We start from the raw sequence: 21,651 nt of genomic DNA, 5'->3' as shown, positions 1-21,651 counted from the left end.
TCCACTGCCGATGACAAGGTGATTGCATGGCAAGGGCAGCACTAGATGATCTGAAGCAGCTCTATAAATAAAGGTTGCACATTAAGGTCATGCTGGTGTCATTTGGTGGTGTCACCACAAGCCATAGAAATCCCTGGAGCAGCAAAGACAAGTCAGAAAGCCATGGCTACAGCTACGACTTCTTTGCAAAGCAGAATAAAAGCAGCTGTTTCAAATAAGAGTATGTACATGTTTAAATTGTGCCAAATGTAAAACAACGTGGAAACACAAGGAAACCCCTCCTGGACTGCAGTGATACACCCCTGGTGTTACCAGGACTGTGGAGTCAGCAAAACTCCATGACAGATGGACTAACACCAACACTTTGTGCAGGTCTCACTTCTGAGTTCAGGTGGTTTTCCTCACATGAATTAACTGAGCTGAAAAGAACAAGTATCTGCAAAGTTTGCAGAATTCATGCAGTGTTGCTTGACAAATTTGCTTTCATGTTTCCTTTCATTTGCTCAGATTAGAAGAGGGAAGAAGAGGGGAGACCTGGTGATTCTTGGCCTACCTCATAGCTGAGCACTGGGAGTACAGATGCTGTCACTTTCACATTTCAGATCTGCTCCTCCCACAGCATGCTGGGTTTGGTGGACTTCCAGTTTCTTGTGGTAGGGATGCACAAAGCAGTTTCCCAATCTCCAAATCTCCAGAGGCAGCAAGGAAGAAGCAGATCATCTGACAAGCAGAATTACATGATGGGGGAGACCAGTGACTGTAAAAAAATTATTTGATTAGAAGGAGAGTCTTCAGGAATTAACAAGATGTTATCAGGCAGCGCAGAAAAAAAGTCCTCAGGAAAGCATTCTAGACACCTCTGTCCAAGGAATGGTTTGGAACTTTAAGGAAACTGTGTTTCTTGTACTGGCTAAGACACTGTATGAGCAGGTTAGGAAGTCTTGCCAAGCCCTTCCTATGCTTCAGTAAGAATAAGCTTCTGAAAAAGAAAAAAGAAAAAGATAGAAAATAGGAAAAAAGAAAGAAGAAAGAAAGAAAAAACAAAAGAGAAAAGAGAGAGAACAATTTAAAGGGATTCCTTCTGTTCTGGGTGACATAAAAAGTCAAAATGACAGCCTTAAAATGAAAGTGTTGACTAGGTTTTCCCAGCTGGGTCTTGATCACAGAGTGTTCACCAATCATCTCAGTTCTTCCATGTGAGATATGAGACGACCAAACCACCTTGCCCATGGGAAACCCTACCCTGTGCTTTCTGCTTGCTCAGGCATCTTCAGGAGACATCTGTATGCCTATAGGCAAAAATACTATCTGAGTGGCACCAAGAAGACCAGACAACTGCTGGATCTCCTAGAAGGTGCCTGGGGCCACATGCAGAATGGTCAGAGGGGATTTATTGGCAACTTGACCTCAACCACACTCAGGTTGCCAGAGGCACCTTTGGCTGGGAGATGTTTGATTTGTGGTACCCGGTTTTCTGGTCAACAGGTCCCACTTTCCCTGCGAATGCCAGGCAGTCAATTAAGGAACATGCAGTAAAATCAGTAGGAGGTAAGCCTAAACCACATGAAATCCTTCTTTACCAGTTCACCTAGCAAGTAGTAACTTCCTTAATATGCTGCAGGGGTCTGGGATAGATGGCATCATCATGGTGGGAAATGTTTTAGATGAGCAGATACACCATAGTTCTACAACAGGATATGGACAGGATGTCTCAGAGTTATCTTCACCAACATATCTTGTACCACAGTCACAGAAGGAAAAGAGAGGGAGGGCTGAGGCTTACTTCTGTGCCCCATAAACTTCTCCTATCGCTGTGGCAGGACACAGACTTCAGGGCAGGATCTGCCAGCCTGATCCCACCAGGAAATCCTTGCACCCTTTATGCATCCTCATGTCTCTGTGCAAGAAGGCTCATCACATCTGGGTCTCAGATGGGCTGCTGGAAGTTTTCTTTATTTTGCTTTAAGACAATAGTTTCCATGTACCTTACATGCACCCTCATAATCCTCCTAGGGCACAGTAACATATTAGGCACTGATTTGCAAGCAGAGCATTGAGAACAGGAGAGTGAATCTCTGCCCTGAGGACATGCAAGGACTCTGCAGTCTTGCTTAGAATTGAGCACTGGTATCATTATTTAAGTGCTTCATTTTTCAAACCATTTAAACCAGAAGACTGTTCTCAAGCTAGGTTGGATGCAGTGTGTAAGGTGCACGAGAAACAAGAGGGATGTGCTGTGAGCTCCACACCATGTGATTGTACTACATGTGCCGAAGGCCATGTACTCTGACACACAGGACAAACTGTTGTGCAGTAGCAGCCAACAACGTGCTGCTCTAGAGGGAATCCCCACCAACTTGAGATGCTACATCACAGCACATTGTCTCTAACAGAGAAGGTTTCCAGTGCCTAAACAGAAAGAGTCCAGAGCTGCTGCAGATAATAATCATCAAAATGATGCTATCAAGATATTTACATGTATACAGCCTGGGGCAAAAAAAATGCAGTGCTTTGACATGGCAATGATGAACCATTTGCTTCCTCAGAAGATGTAGCATTTCTGCTGTGCTCATCACAGGCTCACTGGCTGGGCACAATCAGATGTGACTCAGGGCTGTATGACTCAGCAGCTGTCCAGACGGCAGGTCAAATGCCAGTGCCAAAGGTCTGCCACTCTGCACTCTTACAAGGCAGTACAGAAGGAATGCATGTAATCAACATACTAGCTCTAACACTCAGCTATTAATCACATGGGTGCGTAGAGCTTATCCTGGGGGATAAGACTGAATACGCACATTACAGTTCAGCAGGAAAATATCTGTTCTTTTTTTTGGCTTTTGCATTTGTGATCTTTTGAAATCTGACTTCCCACACTCACCTTACTGCAGCAAGTTGTATGGCCTTGTGCTTCAGAAGAAAGATGCTGGCTGGCAGGGTGTCAGAGGCCCACTTGCCCAGCTGTGTGAACCTTTGTGGCACTGACATTGGGTGGATCTTGTCTTGTGGGACCATCAAGTCCACATCTGATCCCTCTGAGCAAATACAGAATGCTCACCTAGGTCTTCTAGGAGCAGGCATAATTTTGGGTGTCTTCCTCAAAATTGAGTCATCACTGCCCTATGCAAGATCAGATCTCTGCAATCTGTGGAGTTGGACAGCTTGAGGCACCCAAACTCACAAACCCTTTGTCAGAGTTTATACTAGTGCTGACTCACTTGCCTGCACAGTATGTGCATCAAGACAGAAACAAGAGATGTGGGCAGAACTCAGCCACTCCCAGACATGTTTCCTGTGGTAAACTGTTGAAGGCAGTTTTCAGAAGCCTTTACAATTCCAATAGGCTGGGTTCTCTTGCGCAGGTATCACTGATATCTTAATGCCTTCACCTGCTAACAACTATCCTTGCTATCTCTTCATTTATTTGTTCAGCATTAACCATGAATTTGTTCAAATACTCATCAGTGTAACTGCACTGCTGAATCTCTGTAGTCTTTTGTTTACTCTGCCTAGATTTATTTCACACAGAAGATTGGCACAACTCCCAAAAGACACAAAACTAATGAAGGATTGATTTCCACTGTGACAATTAGTTGCCCATCCAAGTTATAAAGCAAGAAAGCCTGGCATGTAGGTGACATTGGGTGAGACTGTTTACAGTAAGTAAGTGCTTCAGTCTGGAGATTTAATGTAAAAATGTGATAAAAACAAACTGAACTTATTTTTTGTAACAGTGAGGCTTCAACTGCAATATCCTTTCAAGGCTGGCTATTCCACCCAGCAGTGCAACAACTACACAACTCCTATGGTCCTAAGAGATGAGCAGAGTATTCTACCCCTCTTAGCTCAGTTCCTGCTGAGTACTGTGCTACAAATATTATGTCCTTCCTCACTTGCAATAATTTCCACAGATAACTTTATCTTCACTTGTATGTAGGCTATAAGTAACTCAGTAATCAAAGAGAAAACATCACAGTGATGCTGTAGATAAATTTACCTACACATAAGACCAAATGGCAAGGAGGATGTACTGTTGATTATTGATATTGTATCAGAAATCCTGTAATAACCAGATTAAAAATCATCAGAGCCATATGTCATCAAATGTGGAACTATTCTCCACTGGGGCATAAACCTTAGCTTCTACAATGATGACAATGTATTTCCAGTGATTTTTGAAGACCTAATGTCATTCAGCCATTACAAGTCTAGCAAAAAAAATGGCTAATAGCTCAAATATCAAAGTAACAGACCCCAAAGCCAAACCCAAAGCTCTGCTGGACTTTACTGTTGCTACCAAAGGCAATGGTATTTCATAGTGCAATGGACACAAGGGAAAAGATGTGGGCACTTCCTGCATGTTCCCATCCCTTGCCGTGCTCATGGTTCACCAGTGTATCCCACCCTGGAAGGGGCAATTGCAAAGTTCCTCATCTACTTTTTGAAAATCAGAAATCTTTCCAGTGCCAGTTCCTCATAGTTTCTGCACCCAGCCAAAGCTGCCAAGCCATTAGCGAAGGTGCCCAGATGCTCAGCAGGAATGCCAGAGGGGGAGCAGCCCCAGCCCCACCAAGCACTGGGTCGGCTGTTTGGCAGGAGCAGGGGTTGCAGAGGGCAAAGACAAAGGAGCAGCAGCTAATCCTGGCAGAGTGCTCCTGCCATCAAAACATCTAGGGCACAATGTGAGATCTTAGTAATAACACAGTTATTATCTATGAGCTCCATGTAGTAACATGGAGTCTTATTTTTTAAATGGGAAAATCAGGCAATGCATTTTTCTGCTTTAAAAGAGAGAATATACTCTTCTATTCTAAAACAATTCATCATATTTTTCCCTTTTTACTGATTGCCAGCTGTAAGAGGCTACATGGAGTCAGATTCATACCAAGAAAGAGGATAGCAGTCCTACACTGAACTGTGTTTCTTTGTTTGCCATCTGAAAGCAAATACTGATGTGTAATGGCATAAAATCTCACCACTGACATCAGCATAGTCACTTGAATAGTGCTATGAAAAAATGCAGCACTATCTGAAACAGAAATTAATTTCAGTTGAATAGTCCTTGATGCAAACTGTGCAAATCTCCATCTTCAAAGATAATGTAGAGGGTACATAGTGTAGGCCATCGATAGGAAGCCTTAGCCCTTGCCTGGCTCCTTGGTCACCATCCCACAATTCCCAAGGGGTCACAGTCCAGCATCCACTGGCTCTGGCGTGGGGTCATCCATGGGCTGCAAGTGGATCTTTGCTCCCCTGTGGACCTCCAGGAGCCACAGGAGAATCTCAGCTCCAGCAGCTGGAGCACCTCCTGCCCCCTCCTACGTTACTAACCTCAGTGTCTGCAGAGCTGTTTCTCTCTTCTCACTCCTCTCTCTGCCTGCAGTCGCACAAGGTTTTCTCCTCCTTAAATAGATTATTTTGGAGGTTCTACCACCATGGCTGATGTGCTCCTCCTTGGCCAGCTGTGGGTCCATGTGGAATCCAGCTGGCACTGGCTCTGTTGGACATGGTAAACACTTCCGACCTCTTCTCACAGAAGCCACACCTCTTAGACCCCCCCCACCAAATCCTTGCCATACAAACCAAATACACATAAAGAGCAATAATTTCTCAAAGATACATTCAAACACACCACGTGAGTGTCTGAAATACTCTCTAGGACGTGATCCGGGCAGGACTGCACTACAGTTTCTATTTCCTCCTGCAACTGGAACTATTAAAACGTTATTTGAAAAATCAAAGGAGGGGTAATTTAAATATGCCAAGGAGTCAAGATAAGTCAATGTACCATACAATTTCCTGCAAACACGAGCTGAAGAGGATAAAGTTAAAAACAACTGTTTGAATTTGTGAAAGCAGACAAAACAAAACCAACTGAGCAAGGAAGAACTGCAGGCAACATCAAAAATAGGGCAGAAGTCTTAATGTTTGATAGCATTTAATTCAAATTAATGGGCTAATAAAAGTTATAGGATCTTGGGCATAAAATGTTGAAGAAAACAAGTTGTTTTTGCTGAACAGAGATTTTGTAATAAATGCATTCACATATCTGTAACTTGTGCTTCTGTAGTCCTTCCAGTGTTATTAAAAGGCAGTCACTCCACCTGCTTTGAAATTTCAGGTCTTTGACACATCTGGTTATATCTAATCCCATACACTTCCTCAGTTGCTAGGAGCTCAGAAGAGTATTTCAACCTGAAGACACCTGTCAGCATCTGCAAATAATGAAGAAATATTTCAAAATACAGTTTTGTTAGAAACAGCAGTTATTTTAGTAAGGAAAATACTCCAAGGCCATAGTCATGTGGTCACTTAGTTTGGAGTAATTCATCAATACAGTGTCACCAAATTATCGAAGTAGTGAATTATCAAAATATTATTTATCTTGTGCCTATGTGTGACATGCACAGATAGTGTTTCTGTGCAAACCGAGCAGGTAGTAGGAAGACTACGATTGCTAAGTTTCATGGGTGCAAATATAGATATTAATTTGCAGTATGGGACTACTGAAATAGAGTAGTATAGTGCTAATTTTTTTGATTTAAAAAGACATAGCTAACAAAATCTGACATGACCATTATTTGATTTATTATGGATGTAATCCAAGGAATGAATAGAACAGCATGCTATGGATCCAGGTCTATGCTCTGTCCTTTCAACCTCCTTAGAAACCAGACAAAGAAAAATAATTAATTTGATTAATAAAATGAAACTTGGATATGTTCCATTGAATTCTTGTCTCAAGTCAATTTGGATATTTATATAAACCTTCTATCCACAACTGATCAAAAAACTGACTTTTTCTTTTAATTAAATATCTCATTTTCTTTATTTCTGGAAATACAGAAATACTGGAGCTTTGTTTCCCTGGTACAATCTAGCCTCCCTACAATGTATCTCAGTGAGATGAGAACATATTCTTGGAGACAGTTTTTGTAAACAAAAACATCAATTCTGTTTCAAACTTTTATGTGTCATTCAAATGGTAGAAGTAAAGAAGTATGTTTTATCCTCCACTGAAAATACTTTATTAGTGAGAAAAAATACTAGGTCACATGCTTAGATTTACTGCTTTGGTTCTAAATGATATCCTGTCACAAGACTAGCTTAAAATGTGTGAGTAGTCCTCTAAATTAGATATTAGATATGCACATAAATAATTAGTCTACATTATGATAACCAAAGAAATAAAAACAATCACTGACAATCAATCCAGACGCCATACAAGCTACATGCAGAGTCTGCATATTTTTTCCACTTTCCTTGCAATTCTAAAAATTATTTTTAATTTATGAATAAATTCTAATAGCAATACATTAAACAGATGCAAAAATTATCAAGCAGTATTTCCATTTTCTTTTATTGTCCTAAAACAGTATCTTCCTTAAAAATTAAAAAAAAACCCCACCATTCAAATGAAAAACTTTTTACTACAGCTCTATTAAGCAGAAATAAAAATCCAAGCATGGAAATTTCTATCTACCTCTGGTCATGCTTTGCCATGGTAGATGATCTGTGCTATATGGAGGATGTTCCTCATGAACTCAAACTTCCTGTTAGGTTTTCATTAATCAAGGTATCACAGTCATTTCAAATTTCTGTGTTTCAGTAAGGGGATTAATTTTACAAGGATCTGCATTAGAAATCTTGCATTACCGGTCTTTTATTCTACCTATTTCAAAAAGACTTCAGGCAGAAAAATATATTTTTCTCCTATTTGTTTCATATTTTGTCCTTTGCACAAAAAACACAGCCATGTGTAAAAACTGATTGCGACCTCAAAATTCTGCATTTAACTGCAAGAAAAAGGACTCAAAGGTCAGCCAGCTACAATATACACTGAAATGGATTCAAAACAGAGACACTGTTGGAAAAAGTAATAGAATATTGATGTCCCTACTCTTGGTGTCTCAAGAAGGTAAAGAAAGTGATAAATTATCATCATCTGTCTTTGGAAGGATACAGTAAGCAAACGCAGAGTCTTCCTTCTAGACCTCTTCTGTTGCTGCTTAGTGCTGATAAAACATTACTTCTTGGACCAAGCCCCAGGACTGGAGGCAAAACATCAACACACAGAGAGCAGATAGAGGATTTTCAGTCCTAAGGCTATTTTAAGGGTACCTATTACAGAAACCATTTGTGGTCTCTGTGCATATGCTTGTGGATTGCCTGTGTCATGCCTTACTATAAAGCAGTGAGGGAGAGCTAAGACCCCTTTCTGACTTACATTTACAACTATATTCATCATCACAGGTCTGCCAAATTTTTTAACTGATTGTAAGCAAGTGTTTACCTTTTGGCTTCTAAACTGATTTTATGAGCCCATAATGCTCTGCCTTGCTATCATCAGTCTTTGCTGGTCAGCTCTCTACCAGGCTAATTCCCATGGCATGATCCTATGACTCAGCAAATGGACACAGATACTGCCCCCAGCCCATATTGCTAGTGGTCAGTGCTGGCCATGAATGCACCCTCTTCCACTCAGTAGCCCATAACTTGCTTTCTCCATAGGGTTGCAGGGCAGATGAGCAGCAGCTAGTGAGAAGGAGAGAGTAACTGGGTGGGAAATCAGACAAAAGCCTATGAAAATCTGGGAGAAAAACTTAGCTGGAAGGCCAATGTTTATTATCATTGCTATTCTTGCCAATGAACCTAATGCATATATTTAGTCAGAATAAATGAACAGAATGCAAATCAGAAAACTAAAACAGTCAGAGAAAGCCATAGACAGGAATGAATACATGCTCCATGAGCACTGACTCATCTCATTTATTCATTAAAATATTTATCCTCCAGAAGACACACACCTAAGCACTCCATGCTGCCATCTATTACAGTATCCCAAGACTCTACTCCTTCAGATAAGCTTCCAGTGCTTTTAAGGAAGAACTAAGCATCCCACAGCATACTCCAACTGTAACACACAATGAAAGCTGCCCACAGGTATAGCAAGGTGCTAAAACAAGACAGCCCAGCCCCCAGAAGAACCACAGCAAGAAAAAAGCAAGAGATACACCAGAGGAGGGCAAATATGCCAAGCTGCACCAGAATAGCAAAGAAAAAAAGGTGGTTATGGACTTAAGTCAAGGTGAAAATAAGATAGCGCTGAGAAAGGACTTTGGGGGAAGAAACCAGTTCGGTCAGATGGTAGAGAGAAGGATCAGGAAAGCATAGTAGGGAAGAAGAGCAAAGTAGGAAAGAGATTTTGTGACACCATAGTGTATTGCCGCCATCCCAGTCTTTGCATAGCAAAAATTTTCCTCGTTTTTCTGGTTTCAGCCCTTGAGACAGGTGGGAATCCTAAAAGCTTGAGCTTTTGTAAAGATTAAGTCAGTAAATGCCCAAGACTAAGCCTACTGCAATGGTGGTAGGGTGGTCTCCAGGGCCTTTTCTGTACCTTCCCAAGGATGAGACAGTATATGGCACTGAAGAGTATGCCAGTGCTCCTCAGTGCCAGCTTGTTCATTACTGCAATGACTGTGATGCACATTTCCTCTGGTCTACAACCAGTATTTATTAGCAATTACTCCTGTAAAAACTAGAAAAGGGTAGGTGATGTGTAATGGATTCAATATTGGTCCCACCATACCTAGAGACTGCAGACCACTCACTAGTTTATGAAAAGACTAACAGGTAGAGCCTGAAGTAAGAGCAAATTAGTGTAAAGAGTTTTTGAAGCAAATGTTAAATCACAAAAGCTATTCCACCTTCTAAACCACAAAGAATATAAATGTGATCTAAATGTTGCTTTGCTTTAACGCATCTTTGCAAATGGAAGATTATTATGCTGTTAATGCAAGTCCATGAAATGTATTGTATTCTTTCTTCTACTACACCAGACATCCAAAAATAATATCATTTCATATTTTCCATTTTAAACTTAAGGAGCCAAATTTTCAAGTGACATCAAAAGGTCATTTTCAAAAAAACACGGAACAATTACACGCCTGATTTCTGTTCGGTTATCTTGACAGCACCTACATAGCAGGTAATTTGTCTTCCAGATGGGCAATTCTGTATCACACAGATACAGAAATGCAACTGACCTTACACAGACTGTAGCTCTTAGGGATTTGGTGCCTTTCTGATAAGTAGAAACAAAGGGCACAATGAAAACCTGTTTCCCTACACCTTCATTACTATTAAATCCATACATTACTTTAACATTTTAAATATCTTCTGGAATTAGGTTTGGCTCTAGCATTTCCTGCAAGACTGTAATAAGAATGTTATCCACTAGCACTGAGTTTCTTAGAAACTCTACTGAATTTACTGTCAGGCCTGTTGTTCTCGTTTATATGTTTCTATGCAGATCCCTTTTTTTTCCTCTCCTTGAAAAAGCTTCTGCAATTTCTCTTGTTACCCATTGATCAGAGTGGTAAAGAATGCTGTGTATCATTGAGCAACATCTTCTGGTACAGTAACTCCATTAGCCCTGCAGCTGCTGCCGCAGATGCAGCATATGCACTCTCACAGCAAACAAGCCTTTCTTAAAAAGCTGTGAGGGTGTCTGGTGACGGCAAGATTCCTGCTCCCTGCCTGGGGCAGGCAGTGGGATCTAGACAGCCTCTTTGGCCCCTTGACTTCTCACAAGGCTTGCAGTGCCACCATCTTCATCCTCTCTCTGGACTAGGATGTTACAGGGAGTCTTATGAATCACCTCCTTCTGAGAAATAGCACCTTTCAAGTCACATTAGCAGCCATTGGAAGAGTTTTGCTTCTGCCTCGACTGCTCCCTGTTTGCCCCAGGGCTCCTGGAGAAGGGGGTAGAGACACTGTGAGTCTGCACCATCTCCAGCCTGCCAGGATGAGGGAAACACAGACACTCCAGTCTGTGACTGTTTCCTGAGTGCTGATGGCACAGCCCAGAGAGAGGGTCCTCACCTCAAACATACCTACAAGTCTTCAGACAAGCAGAATTGGTCCATTTTCTCAGGGCAATCATGACTCCATGCACTGTCCACAAGGCAAGTGTCTGCTAACTTGGGTCAGTAAGTCAGTTGTCCTTTTTCCTCCCAAGCAGTTCACTTACAATTAGTCATTTACAATGCAAGGGGCAAGACGGGGCAAAGGCTCTCACAGCTTCTCTACTGGCTGGGGACCCCATGCAGGCCTGTCCTTTGAGGGGAGGAGGACAAAGACAGTGCCACCATTCCTGGGTGAAGGCAGCCATTAGAGGCCTGGGGACATAGTCTTGGTCTGGTCTCACAGCAGCTGGAATGGAGCATGCTGCAGAAGCTGAGACAAAGCTAAGCCCAGGAACAGGTTCATTTTTGCCCTTTTGGTCAATGAGCACTCAACTCCAGTTATATGAAAACCCCTTCCAGAATTGCAGAATTTTAATTTTTACAGAAATTAAATGCATAAATAATGTACAGCAGCAGATTATCAGAGCAGGTAGGAGATATAACACAGATTTGACAAAACCCACTTCTACTTTGGTATTGCAGGAGCTTGACTGAAAGTATTAGTTCTTGCTACAGCATTTTAAAATTGCCTTACTTTATGGTCCTTTATTCACATAATGCCACTGTCTTCTGATACTGCAAGGGAGAAAATAATATATATTTTTGAAATATATTTTTAAATTGTTTTCTAAGGGATATCAAGAGACAGAATGAAATCTGCTGCCCAGCCCCTACAGTACCAGCCATTTGGAGGGCTGACAGTTTCAGGGGCAGAGAAAGGCAGAGAAGACAAAGCTTTAGAGTTAATAATTGGTGTTGATATGATTGGTAAAATATGCCAAAAGTCTAAGTGGCCTTATGACAAAACAGATCAATTCTGCATTTATGCTGACTGCAGAATCAGTCCCCATGGTTTTTGACCACTGAGCCCTGGCTCTTGTTGTTGCAGCTCCAGCTGTGTGGTACCTAAGAGAGAAAGCAAAGGCCTGAAAGCTGGGAACTGATTTCTTCTCCTATTAATTTTCTCTGTTTTGTTTCTTTTCTTCTTTGCCTCTGTTTCGTGAGTTCTTTTACTCAGAGTTCGAATTAAAATGCAGGAGACAGGGAGTTTATCTTTGGATTTAGATGTTTATTATATCTTATCTATAATACAGCTGCACAGAGTGTGCCTCAAAGTTAACAAGGTGAAAATGGCCCCAAGTTCTAACTTCCAAGGTCTTTTAAAGTCCAATCTATCCAATTACAGAATGGCAACTAATTTATTTTTACTTATAATCCAGTAACTAAACATTCAGGTTCCACACTGCGGGTTTTTGAACCAATACCAAAACACCCAGATTTGTGAAGAAGAAGGAGGAAAGAAGAAGAGCTAAGCCCCACCCCAAATCCTCCATATTGTTACTGTATCCCATAAACCTAATTTTTCTACATCTCTACATATCCCACCCAGTGAATTAACTTTAATTACACAGCAACAACCTCAGTGTTACCACACAATTTGGGAAGCTTTTCCCAAGGCCTCAGGTTAAATGCAGAGTGCTTTTGAGGATCATTGCCTATCAACACTGAAAGACTGAAATTCTCTGAACTCAGGGTTCCCACATTCTCCCAGGTTAAAAAAAAAAAAAAGATTTCTTCACTTGGGTGAAAGGCAGATGTGTGAATCAATACCTGACAGCATTGTCCTAAAAACAGGCAGAAGGCTTAAACAGTCACTTTTATGTGTTTTATGGCCTTTGATTTTTTTTCCCTGCATTATCAAATTTTTGCAGCACCAGGATTTTGCCAACTGTATGTGATACCAAGACAGGAAGTTCTGCCAAAGGATTGCTTGAAGGTAGGGGAAGAAAGAAGAGAGTGTTCTTCAATTTAATGTCCATGATGAGCAGTTTATAAGGTCTGCATATTTAAAGTACTTTGCATTGTTCCTGCATAATTCCAGCCTTGTTTTAGAAGCAAAGACATGACTGATCATCTCAGTTGGATTCAGAAGTTTCCATTTCTTGACATCAGCTGACATTTTGTGAATTATTTAGAGTGGGACACTAAAGCATACATTAAATCTCCCCTAAAAGCTTAACTCTTCAAGGTGAATGTCTGGGTTTCCTGACATTGGAACATCTCATCCAAAGACAGTATGCAGGAGCCAAACTCACCCTTTTGGCCCCTCAAACCTATTGCTGCCATTTTATCATTCTGCAGATTCAGACAATCTAATAAAGCACACTGAACCTTTGAAAATTAATGAAATCCAAAGACTACATTTTTTCCCAAGGCAGGAAACTGCCAGGCTCACAGTGAAAACCTTCGAAAGACAAACACTATAGGCTCTGCTGTGAACATTTTCCTCACCAAATATTCAAAACTGCTGTACCAAGGAAGACAATCCATTTCAGCAGATACCCACAGTCATGGTGCTAAACTAATTCCAGAAAATGATGTTCATCTCCTCTGGGATATGTGGGCAGCCGTGTGAGGCACCAGAACACGTGTCAGCAACAGAAACCCAAAGGCTGCATGCTGAGAGACAGTGGCACAGAGTAAGGATATCTATCGAATGGGAGGGTAGAGGTTAAGGACTAGGACTTCCATTCACAGAATTGCAGAAACACAGAACGATTAAGGTTGGAAAGGACCACTGCAGGCCATATAGTCCAACTTCCCCACTCAAGCAGGGTCCTCAGGACCTTGGACTGTCTTCAGGCGGCTTTGGACCATCTGCAGGGAAAAAGAATTTGCAGCTTCTCTGGTCAATCTGTTCCAGTGTTCAGTCACCTGCACAGTAAAAAATTTAATCCTCTTGTTCAGGTGGAACTTCCTGTCCATCAGTTTCTGCCCTTTTCCTCTTGTCCTATTGCTCAGCAACATCAAGGAGGACCTGGCTCCACCACCTGACACCCTCCCTTCAGACACTTACATACATTGATAAGAAATCCTCACAGTCTTTTCCAGGATGATCAGGCCCAGCTCCCTCAGACTTTATTTGTAAGAGAGATATTCCAGTGTTTTCATACTGAGGAGCCCAGAACTGGACACAGCACTGCAGATGTGGTCTCACCACGACTGAGTAGAGGGACAGGATTACCTTCCATGACCTGCTGGCAATGCCCTTCCTAATGCCCCCCAGGATACCATTGGCCTGCTTGGCCACCAGGACACTCTGCTGGCTCATGGACAGCTTGTGTCCACCAGGACCTGCAGGTCCTTCTCTGCAGAGCTGCCCCCCAGCAGGTCAGCCCCAGCCTGTGCTGGTGCCTGGGCTTGTTCCTCCCCAGGTGCAGGACCTGTGGTGCATGCAGCCTTTGCTGAATTTCAGATGGTTCTTCTCTGCCCATCTCTCCAACATGCCAAGGTCCTTCTGCAGGGCTGCAGAGCCCTCTGGGGTATCAGCCACTCATCCCAGCTTTGTGTTCTCAGTGATTTCCCCCTTTTTACAAGTCAGGGATGAACAAGTTAAACAGTTCCGGCCCTAGGACTGAGCCTTGGGGGACATCACCAATGACAGGCCTGCAACTAGACCCTGTGCCACTCATTTTGACCCTCTGGGATCTCTTGTTCAAGCAGTTCTCGATCCACCTCTCTGTCCACACATCCAGCCCACATCCCTGAGTTTGTCTATGAGGACATCATGGGAAACAGCATGAAAAGACTTTCCAAAGTCCGGGTAGACAACATCCACCCACTGCTCTCCCCTCATCTATTCATGTAGTTGTTTCATCACAGAAAACAATCAAGTTGGTTACGCAGTATTTCCTTTTGATGAATCCATGCTGACTGCTCATGGCCACCTTCTTGTCTTCATGTTCAGAGATGGCCTCCAGGATGAGCCATTCCTTCACCTTCCCAGGGATTAAGGTGAGACTGCCTGGTAAGTGGTTCCCTGGGTCCTCCTTCTTCCCAGTTTTGAAGACTGGGGTGCCATTTGCTTTCTTCGAGTCCTCAGGCACCACTCCTGATCTTCATGACCTTTCAAAGATGATAGTGAGTGACACAGCAATGAAGTCTCAGTTCCTTCAGCACTCGTGGATGCATCCCATCAGGGCCACAAGTCCAAACTTGTGGATGTCAAATTTGACTTAATGGTCTGTAACCCAATTCTTCTCAGCCAAAGGAAAGTTATCCTTTCTCCAGGTCTTCACTCTGGTCTCCTGGGTCAGGGTTTCCCTAAGGGATGGGCTTAGCAGTAAAGAATGAAGCAAAGAAGCATTCAGTATCTCAGCTTTCTCTACAACCTTGATTGTGATGGTGCCATGATAATTTTTTGCCTTTTCTTTTATACCCCTTTTATATACCTTTTTATAACTTTTGTATTCTTAGTGGTTTTTAGCCTACATTCTTAGACTTATTTGTCAAGCTAGGAGACTAAACATCTTAGAAGCCTCATAGTTAGGGATCAGAAAGCCCCAGACCCCAAGGTCCTCTCCAGAACACATTCTGTAAACTAAGATAGAACCATCCAGGGGAAGGTTCCTTAGGGAGGGGGTCTCACTTGAGCCTCTCATTGGGGAATCCTTGATAGATATGCTAATTAGTAAGACCTATAATGTTATACCCGAGCTATTGTGGGTGTGCACTGCGGTGTGCATTTCAGTGCATTACACCTGGATGTGGTGCACCTAAGGATCCTTAAAATAAATACAGAGGCAAAAATCCCTTTTTCCCTTCTAACCATGTTTGATTCTTGATTTTAAGACCAGGAAAAGGCATCAGTGAGGGTCCCTGTTCCATTCAGTAGCAGGCCCATATTCTCCCTAGCATTTCTTTCATTACTGATGTATTTGAAGAAGCTCTTCTTCCTGTCCTTAGTCAGATTTAATTCCAGCTACACCTTGACCTTCCTCACTGCAATTCTGCATACTCTGACTATATCCATGTATTCATCCTAGGAGTCCTGTCCCTACTTCCACCCCATGTCTGGGTTTTCCCCATTCCTTGTTCATCCATGCAGGTCTCCTCTTCCTTTTTCTCACTTGCTAGCCCACAGGGATGGATACACCTTCCTTGAACCTGGAGGAAGTAATCCTTAAATACTGACCAGCTTGTTGGACTCACTTTCCTGCAGGGCCATTCCCACAGCATTCTTCCATGAAGTTCCATGAAGAGGCCAAAACTGATTCTCCTGAAGTCTAGGGTTGCAATCTTATGTTCTCCATCCTTGCAGGATACTGAAGTCCGCAATCCATGGTCACTGCAACCAAGGCTGCCTCCAGCCTTCCTTGTTAGTTAGTTAAGGTCCAGCAGCACACCTTTCCTTGTTGGCTCCCTCACAGCCTCTGTGAGAAAGTTAACATCGGGGTAACCTGAGAGAAACCGCAGGGGTTTTTTAGGCCTTGCTGTGTTGTTCCTTCAACTGATGTCAGGGTGGCTGAAGTTCCCCACAAGACCCAGGACTTGTGACTGTGAGGCTACTTCCAGTTGTCTGTAAAAGGGTTTGTCCACTTCCTCCTCCTCATCAGAGGGCCTGTAGCAAACACTCACAGCAGTGTCACCTTTGTCAGTCTGCCCTTTAATCCTAATACATAAAATGTCATCTCACTCATCATCCCCCCCCCAGGCAGAGCTCCAGCTGCTTCTCTGCAGTTCTGTTCATCAGGCTCTGGGCTAAGCCTGTGGGGAGCTGAGGTCCCCATCCCTATTCACAGTAACTCCACTGTAGCATCAATGTGAATATTGCCTTGGTAAAGGTGTCTGCACAGCTCCTCGTGTGTCTCACCAGTATGGATCATAAACATAGGCCCAACTGTCTTTGTGCCGCTTTTCTGTAAGATAAGTGACTATTTTCATAGGAGGGGATTTGCTGTTAATATTTGTGCTTGGAAAAGAGAAAGTTTATAAGGCTAATGCCCAAGCATGCCTAAGCACAGATTTCCCTTTTCAATGCAAGTCTCAAGAACACAGAAGATTTCTGAGCACATTTAACTTCTCTATGTCTTCCAGAAAATCCATGTGCCACCTGGGAACTGGGCAGTGATCTTTTAGGTCTTTATGGATGTACAGAACTCTCCCACTCTAAATACAAGTGAAATCCTAGACAGGAAGCCCTTCTTCAAGCACATGCCTTAGAAAAACAATATAGTGGGAATCATTCTGCATTAAATACAGATAGTTCAAAAATTTCTATGCCCTTCAGAAGACATGTTGTGCAGTGCAGCAGCAGTGAAGGACAATAGTTACACTGATTTTTTTGGTGATTCAGGAAAGGCTGAGTTTCAGCATAGGAAACAGTCACTTTCTCTTGTATTGATGGGCTACTACACCAATAGAACAGACCAAGGCAGGCAGATTGCAAGCCTTATTCCTCGGAGGTGAAAATGAAGGCCATTTGAGAGTATTATTTATTTGGATAAGACCAGTGCTTTGATGAATTCTCAGCCTGTTAGGTTAGTATGCATTAAAATACTTAATGATCTTCCATCTGTTAAGTCAACGGCATAGAAATTCTCATCAATAAGGTTCATCACCATCAATATGTGGGAAACAGTGTCAGCTACCTGTCTCCTAGATCCCAGAATCATAGAATCAGAGAATGATAGAATGAAAGAGACCATAAAGATCATTTAGTTTCAATCCCACTGCCATGGACAGGGACACCTTCCACTAGACCAGGTTGCTCAGATCTCCATCCAGGATGGAGCATCCACAACTTTTCTGGGCAACCTGTTCCAGTGGCTCACCACTACCACAAAGAATTTTTTCCTGATATCCAATCTAAACCTCCTCTTCTTTCAGTCTGAAATCATTCCCCCTTGTTCTGTTACTATGTGCCCTTGCAAATAGACTCTCTCCAGCTTTCTTATAGGATCTCTTCAGGTACTAGAAGGCCACAGTCAGGTCATCCTGAAGCCTTCTCTTTTCCAGGCTGGACAAATCCAATTCTCTCAGCCTTTCCTAATAGGATGGGTGCTTCATCCCCTCAATCAACTTGATGGCCCTCCTCTGGACTTGCTCCAACAGGTCAATGTCCTCCCTATGTTGGGCAGGACTACAAAAATGTTCTCTTCCCTGCCTAATATGCAGGCATAATCACTGTCACGACGGCATCTGGTGACACTTTCAATCCTGCGTCACCACTTAATCCTCTTCTACAACCACAGAAACTGAGACATAGAAGACCTTCAGTTACAAGGGAATATCATGTACCAAGCTTCAACTTCAAACAGCAGATTTAAATCCAGAGTTACATCCATAAGTCTTTGTCTTAATGAAAGTGAGATCTTTGGGAAATGAAAATGCAAGTACTCTTTTAAAATGTTGCTATTGGTGCCTTGCTTCCAATGATGCAGGAAATTGGTCATGAAACAGCTGTTTGAATCTGGAGGTGTTGGAAGGTGCAGGATACCACTTTACTCTAGACGTCCCTTTCCTTTCTTTTCAAAATGCCTATTTTCCAGCTGACAGCATTTGCTTAAGTCTGAGCTTCTGACTAAGGGATTTAATGGCTGAAAAATTGCCGAAGAGTCAGAATCCTCCAGCTCGGTTCATCCTTGGGTCACTGCATTGATCTGAGACTGCGGACAAGAGCCAGACCTCTCCAAAGTATTTTATGCCTTATAGTGAAATGCAAGTATTGTACTTGATGCACTGTTTAGAAATGTAATTGATTTTAAAGAGCTCAGAGTCTCTTGGATGAAGCCACTAATGGCACACAAAGCTGTTATTGTCATTCTAAAACTTGCTGAAATAAAATAAATGCTATACAGAGCAAGACCCTACCTAGCAGTCTAACTAAGATTTCTTTTTTGTACATCCTGTTTGGAAAACCTACTTGAACAAGTATGAAATTTATACCCTCCTCTAATGAATCAGGCAATGTGTTGAGGCTATTCCGGCAGCTAAAGGGTACATTGCCCTAAATTCATACCCACACAGGAAAGTGTGTGTGTGTCTGCATCAGTGTTACCTCTTACAAGCATTAAAGAGCGCGTGGGTGCAACAAGGTAAATGCATGTATGTATTCAGCACAGGTTGGATACCAAACATTCCATGTGCATGTATGCAAAAGAAATCTTACTTGTCTTCATCACTCTCAGAAGATTTGCTCCATATATTCTTCTGCAGGAACAGCTGAAAAATGTCTTATGTATAACTATGTTACAGTATGCAGATATGTAAGAAAGAGGGAAATGGCTTTAAAATACTCCAAGCAATTTGGTCAGTAAAGCATGTTGTAGTACCCTGGCAGTCTTTCAGAAAGCTACACTACAGGTTTAACTGGTCAGCCATCTGTACAAAACTTTAAAAACATTTTCAGCTATAAACCATATAATCCATAGACCTGTTCCTTTCTGATAGAGCACAAGCTGTGACAGTCCCATATTTTATGCATAGCAAATCTCCTGTGTTCCTGCAGATCCATCCATCTGGTATAAATTAGAATCTCTGTGAAGGGTAGTATTGGCTCTTGGGTTTTTTTATTCATCACAAAGCAAAATGTATATATACTCTTTGTCCTTGTATTTTTTATTCATCACAAAATAAAGTGTAAATACACTCTTTCTCTTTTAAAACTGAACATGGAAAAAATATGGCAATGCAGCAAAGGAAAAGCAAAAGCACAGCATTAAAAACAAGCATAAGCGTATTTTTTTTCCTACTGTCTCACACAACATACAACCAGAGGGCATTTCATGTCTTTATATTCTCTCAACAGCACAAACATATTCTGCATATAAAACCCTGGGGAAAAATTACTATAGAGAAACTCCACAGAGTCCTACACTAGCCTACCACGTGGCTTTTTGATCTGCAAAAGGGGCTTTTCCCACCATCACACAGCACGAGCCATCAGATGCAGAATTAGTGGCCCAAGCCCCAGCTGTTCCTACTCATGAGAACAGGATTTGGGCTCTGCACATGTTACTGTACAGGCTGAAGCACCCCGGCAAAGCACCACTCCCATACAGCTGAGCTATATAAAGGAGCCTTGTATCTTGTGCAACTCAGAACAAAAATAAGCTTTTGCTGACAAATGCCGCCATGATTTTTTTGTTGTTGCAGAATAGAGATTAGCTCAGTTGGTTAAAGCATGGTGCTAATAGCACCAAGATTGCAGGTTCAAGATGGGCCATTCCCTTAAGAGCTGTGGGTCCCTTCCAAATCAGAATATTCTGTGACCCATGATCTCTATCAGTGAAGTGCTAAATAATGTTTTGACAGCAATGTTAAAGGACAGTTTTAAACCAACTCACAGGTTTTCTAGGACTAGAAATAGAAAAAATTACCTGCAGTTTATTTTACCCATAGCTTATTGTCTCAGTCTACCAGTTCCTGAGAAGCATCGCGTTGATACTGCTGGTCTAAGCTGTAGCACTTGAGACGTTCCCAGACACTTCACTGATAAAGATGCTGATCATCTCAGACATAATTAATGCTGACAACAAATTGGTAGGATTGCCACAGACTTGCTGCCGTACCGTCCCATGGCTAGCACGTTGTCCTGGTACCGTGCGAACTGCTGCCTGCCCCGAGCGGACAGATAGAGTCCGATTGCAGCGTGGGGGAAGCTGGCGAAGCACCTGCTCATGTTCGCCTGGCTCCCTGATGGCAAGGTGTGCGAAGGAGGTAGGATAAAGCAGAAGGACTCCACGTGGAGGAAGTGAGTTCATTGCAGGGTAAGAAACCCATGAGGAAAGACAAACTACATGGCCAGGTGGGGCAGTTTTGTACCCCAACAAACAGGCATGGAAAACACAAAGTAACCAATGATATACCAGCCAGGGGATGTCATTAGGGCGGGGAGAAGGGGTTACAGCAAATGGGAAATGGGGTTGGTGGGGAGGACTAACAGAAACCAATCAGCTACCAAAGAACCTAGAGAAGAACCTAGATCACTCTGGGGAAGTGGCCGGATATGAGAAGTACGAGGAAAGGAAGCTGCGGCTAAAGGTAAGGCACAGATTTATGTATTTTTCACAGCATTAGGAATGCTCAAGACTTTTGGGGCTGGCCCTGGGGTTGGTCATGGTTCACTGCAAGAGACTGCTGAAAGATATAGCTCAGGAGCCTGGAGCTGGCACAAGGGACAGAGACATTGCTCCCCCAGAGTGGCTGCACCAAGAGCTGCCACAACATTTCACTAATGAATTAACACCTTTTTGCCTTTCAGGAAATGCAATTGTCTGCCCTCGGGGGTCTCTCACCCAAAGACAGAGAGTGATTACTGCACCTTGCAGGACAGCCCTCAGAAAATCTGGCCTTGGACCCATGTGATCCCTGGGAAGCAAGGCTGGCTGAGCACACAGTGAAGCTGGAGTAAAGCATGCGATTGGGCTGAAGCATTTAACATGCATCCCTTCATGAAACACATGTGGGGAAAAAACCCTCTCATGAACATGCAGGCTTCTCAAAATTGTAAAAGACTGTCTATGCTAAAAAGCCAAACGTGTCCTAGGCTGCATCCAAAGCAGTGTGGGCAGCAGGGTCTGGGAGGGGACTCTGCCCCTCTGCTCTGCTCTGCTGAGACCCCACCTGCAGTGCTGCATCCAGCTCTGGGACCTCCAGGATAAAAGGTTATGGATCTGTTTGACTGAGTCCTGAGAAGGGCCATGAAGATGATCAGAGTGATGGAGCACCTCTTCTAGGAGGACAGACTGAGAGACTTGGGGTTGTTCAGCCTTGAGGAGAACAGGCTCTGAGGACAACTAACAGCTATCCAGTACCTAAAGAGGGCTACAAGAGAGCTGGAGAGGGACTTTTTACAAGGGTAGGAAGTGACAGGACAAGGGGGAATGGCATCAAACTGGAAGAG

The 21,651-nt window shown here is 42.7% G+C and overlaps 1 long non-coding RNA gene across 1 annotated transcript; it reads right to left on the bottom strand.

Moving 5' to 3' along the window:
• Positions 1-5,918: 5,918 nt before the first annotated feature.
• On the bottom strand, positions 5,919-20,256 carry LOC116438586. Its single transcript, XR_004237829.1, has 2 exons — positions 20,126-20,256; positions 5,919-6,212 (listed from the first exon to the last, which is right to left on the bottom strand). It is a non-coding gene; the product is annotated as an uncharacterized LOC116438586 (long non-coding RNA).
• Between the last annotated feature and the right edge of the window lie 1,395 nt (positions 20,257-21,651).

The sequence above is a fragment of the Corvus moneduloides genome, chromosome Z (assembly GCF_009650955.1).
Source record: "Corvus moneduloides isolate bCorMon1 chromosome Z, bCorMon1.pri, whole genome shotgun sequence".
In the NCBI taxonomy this organism is placed as follows: Eukaryota; Metazoa; Chordata; class Aves; order Passeriformes; family Corvidae; genus Corvus; species Corvus moneduloides.
This window is presented reverse-complemented; position numbering and strand designations above follow the sequence as displayed.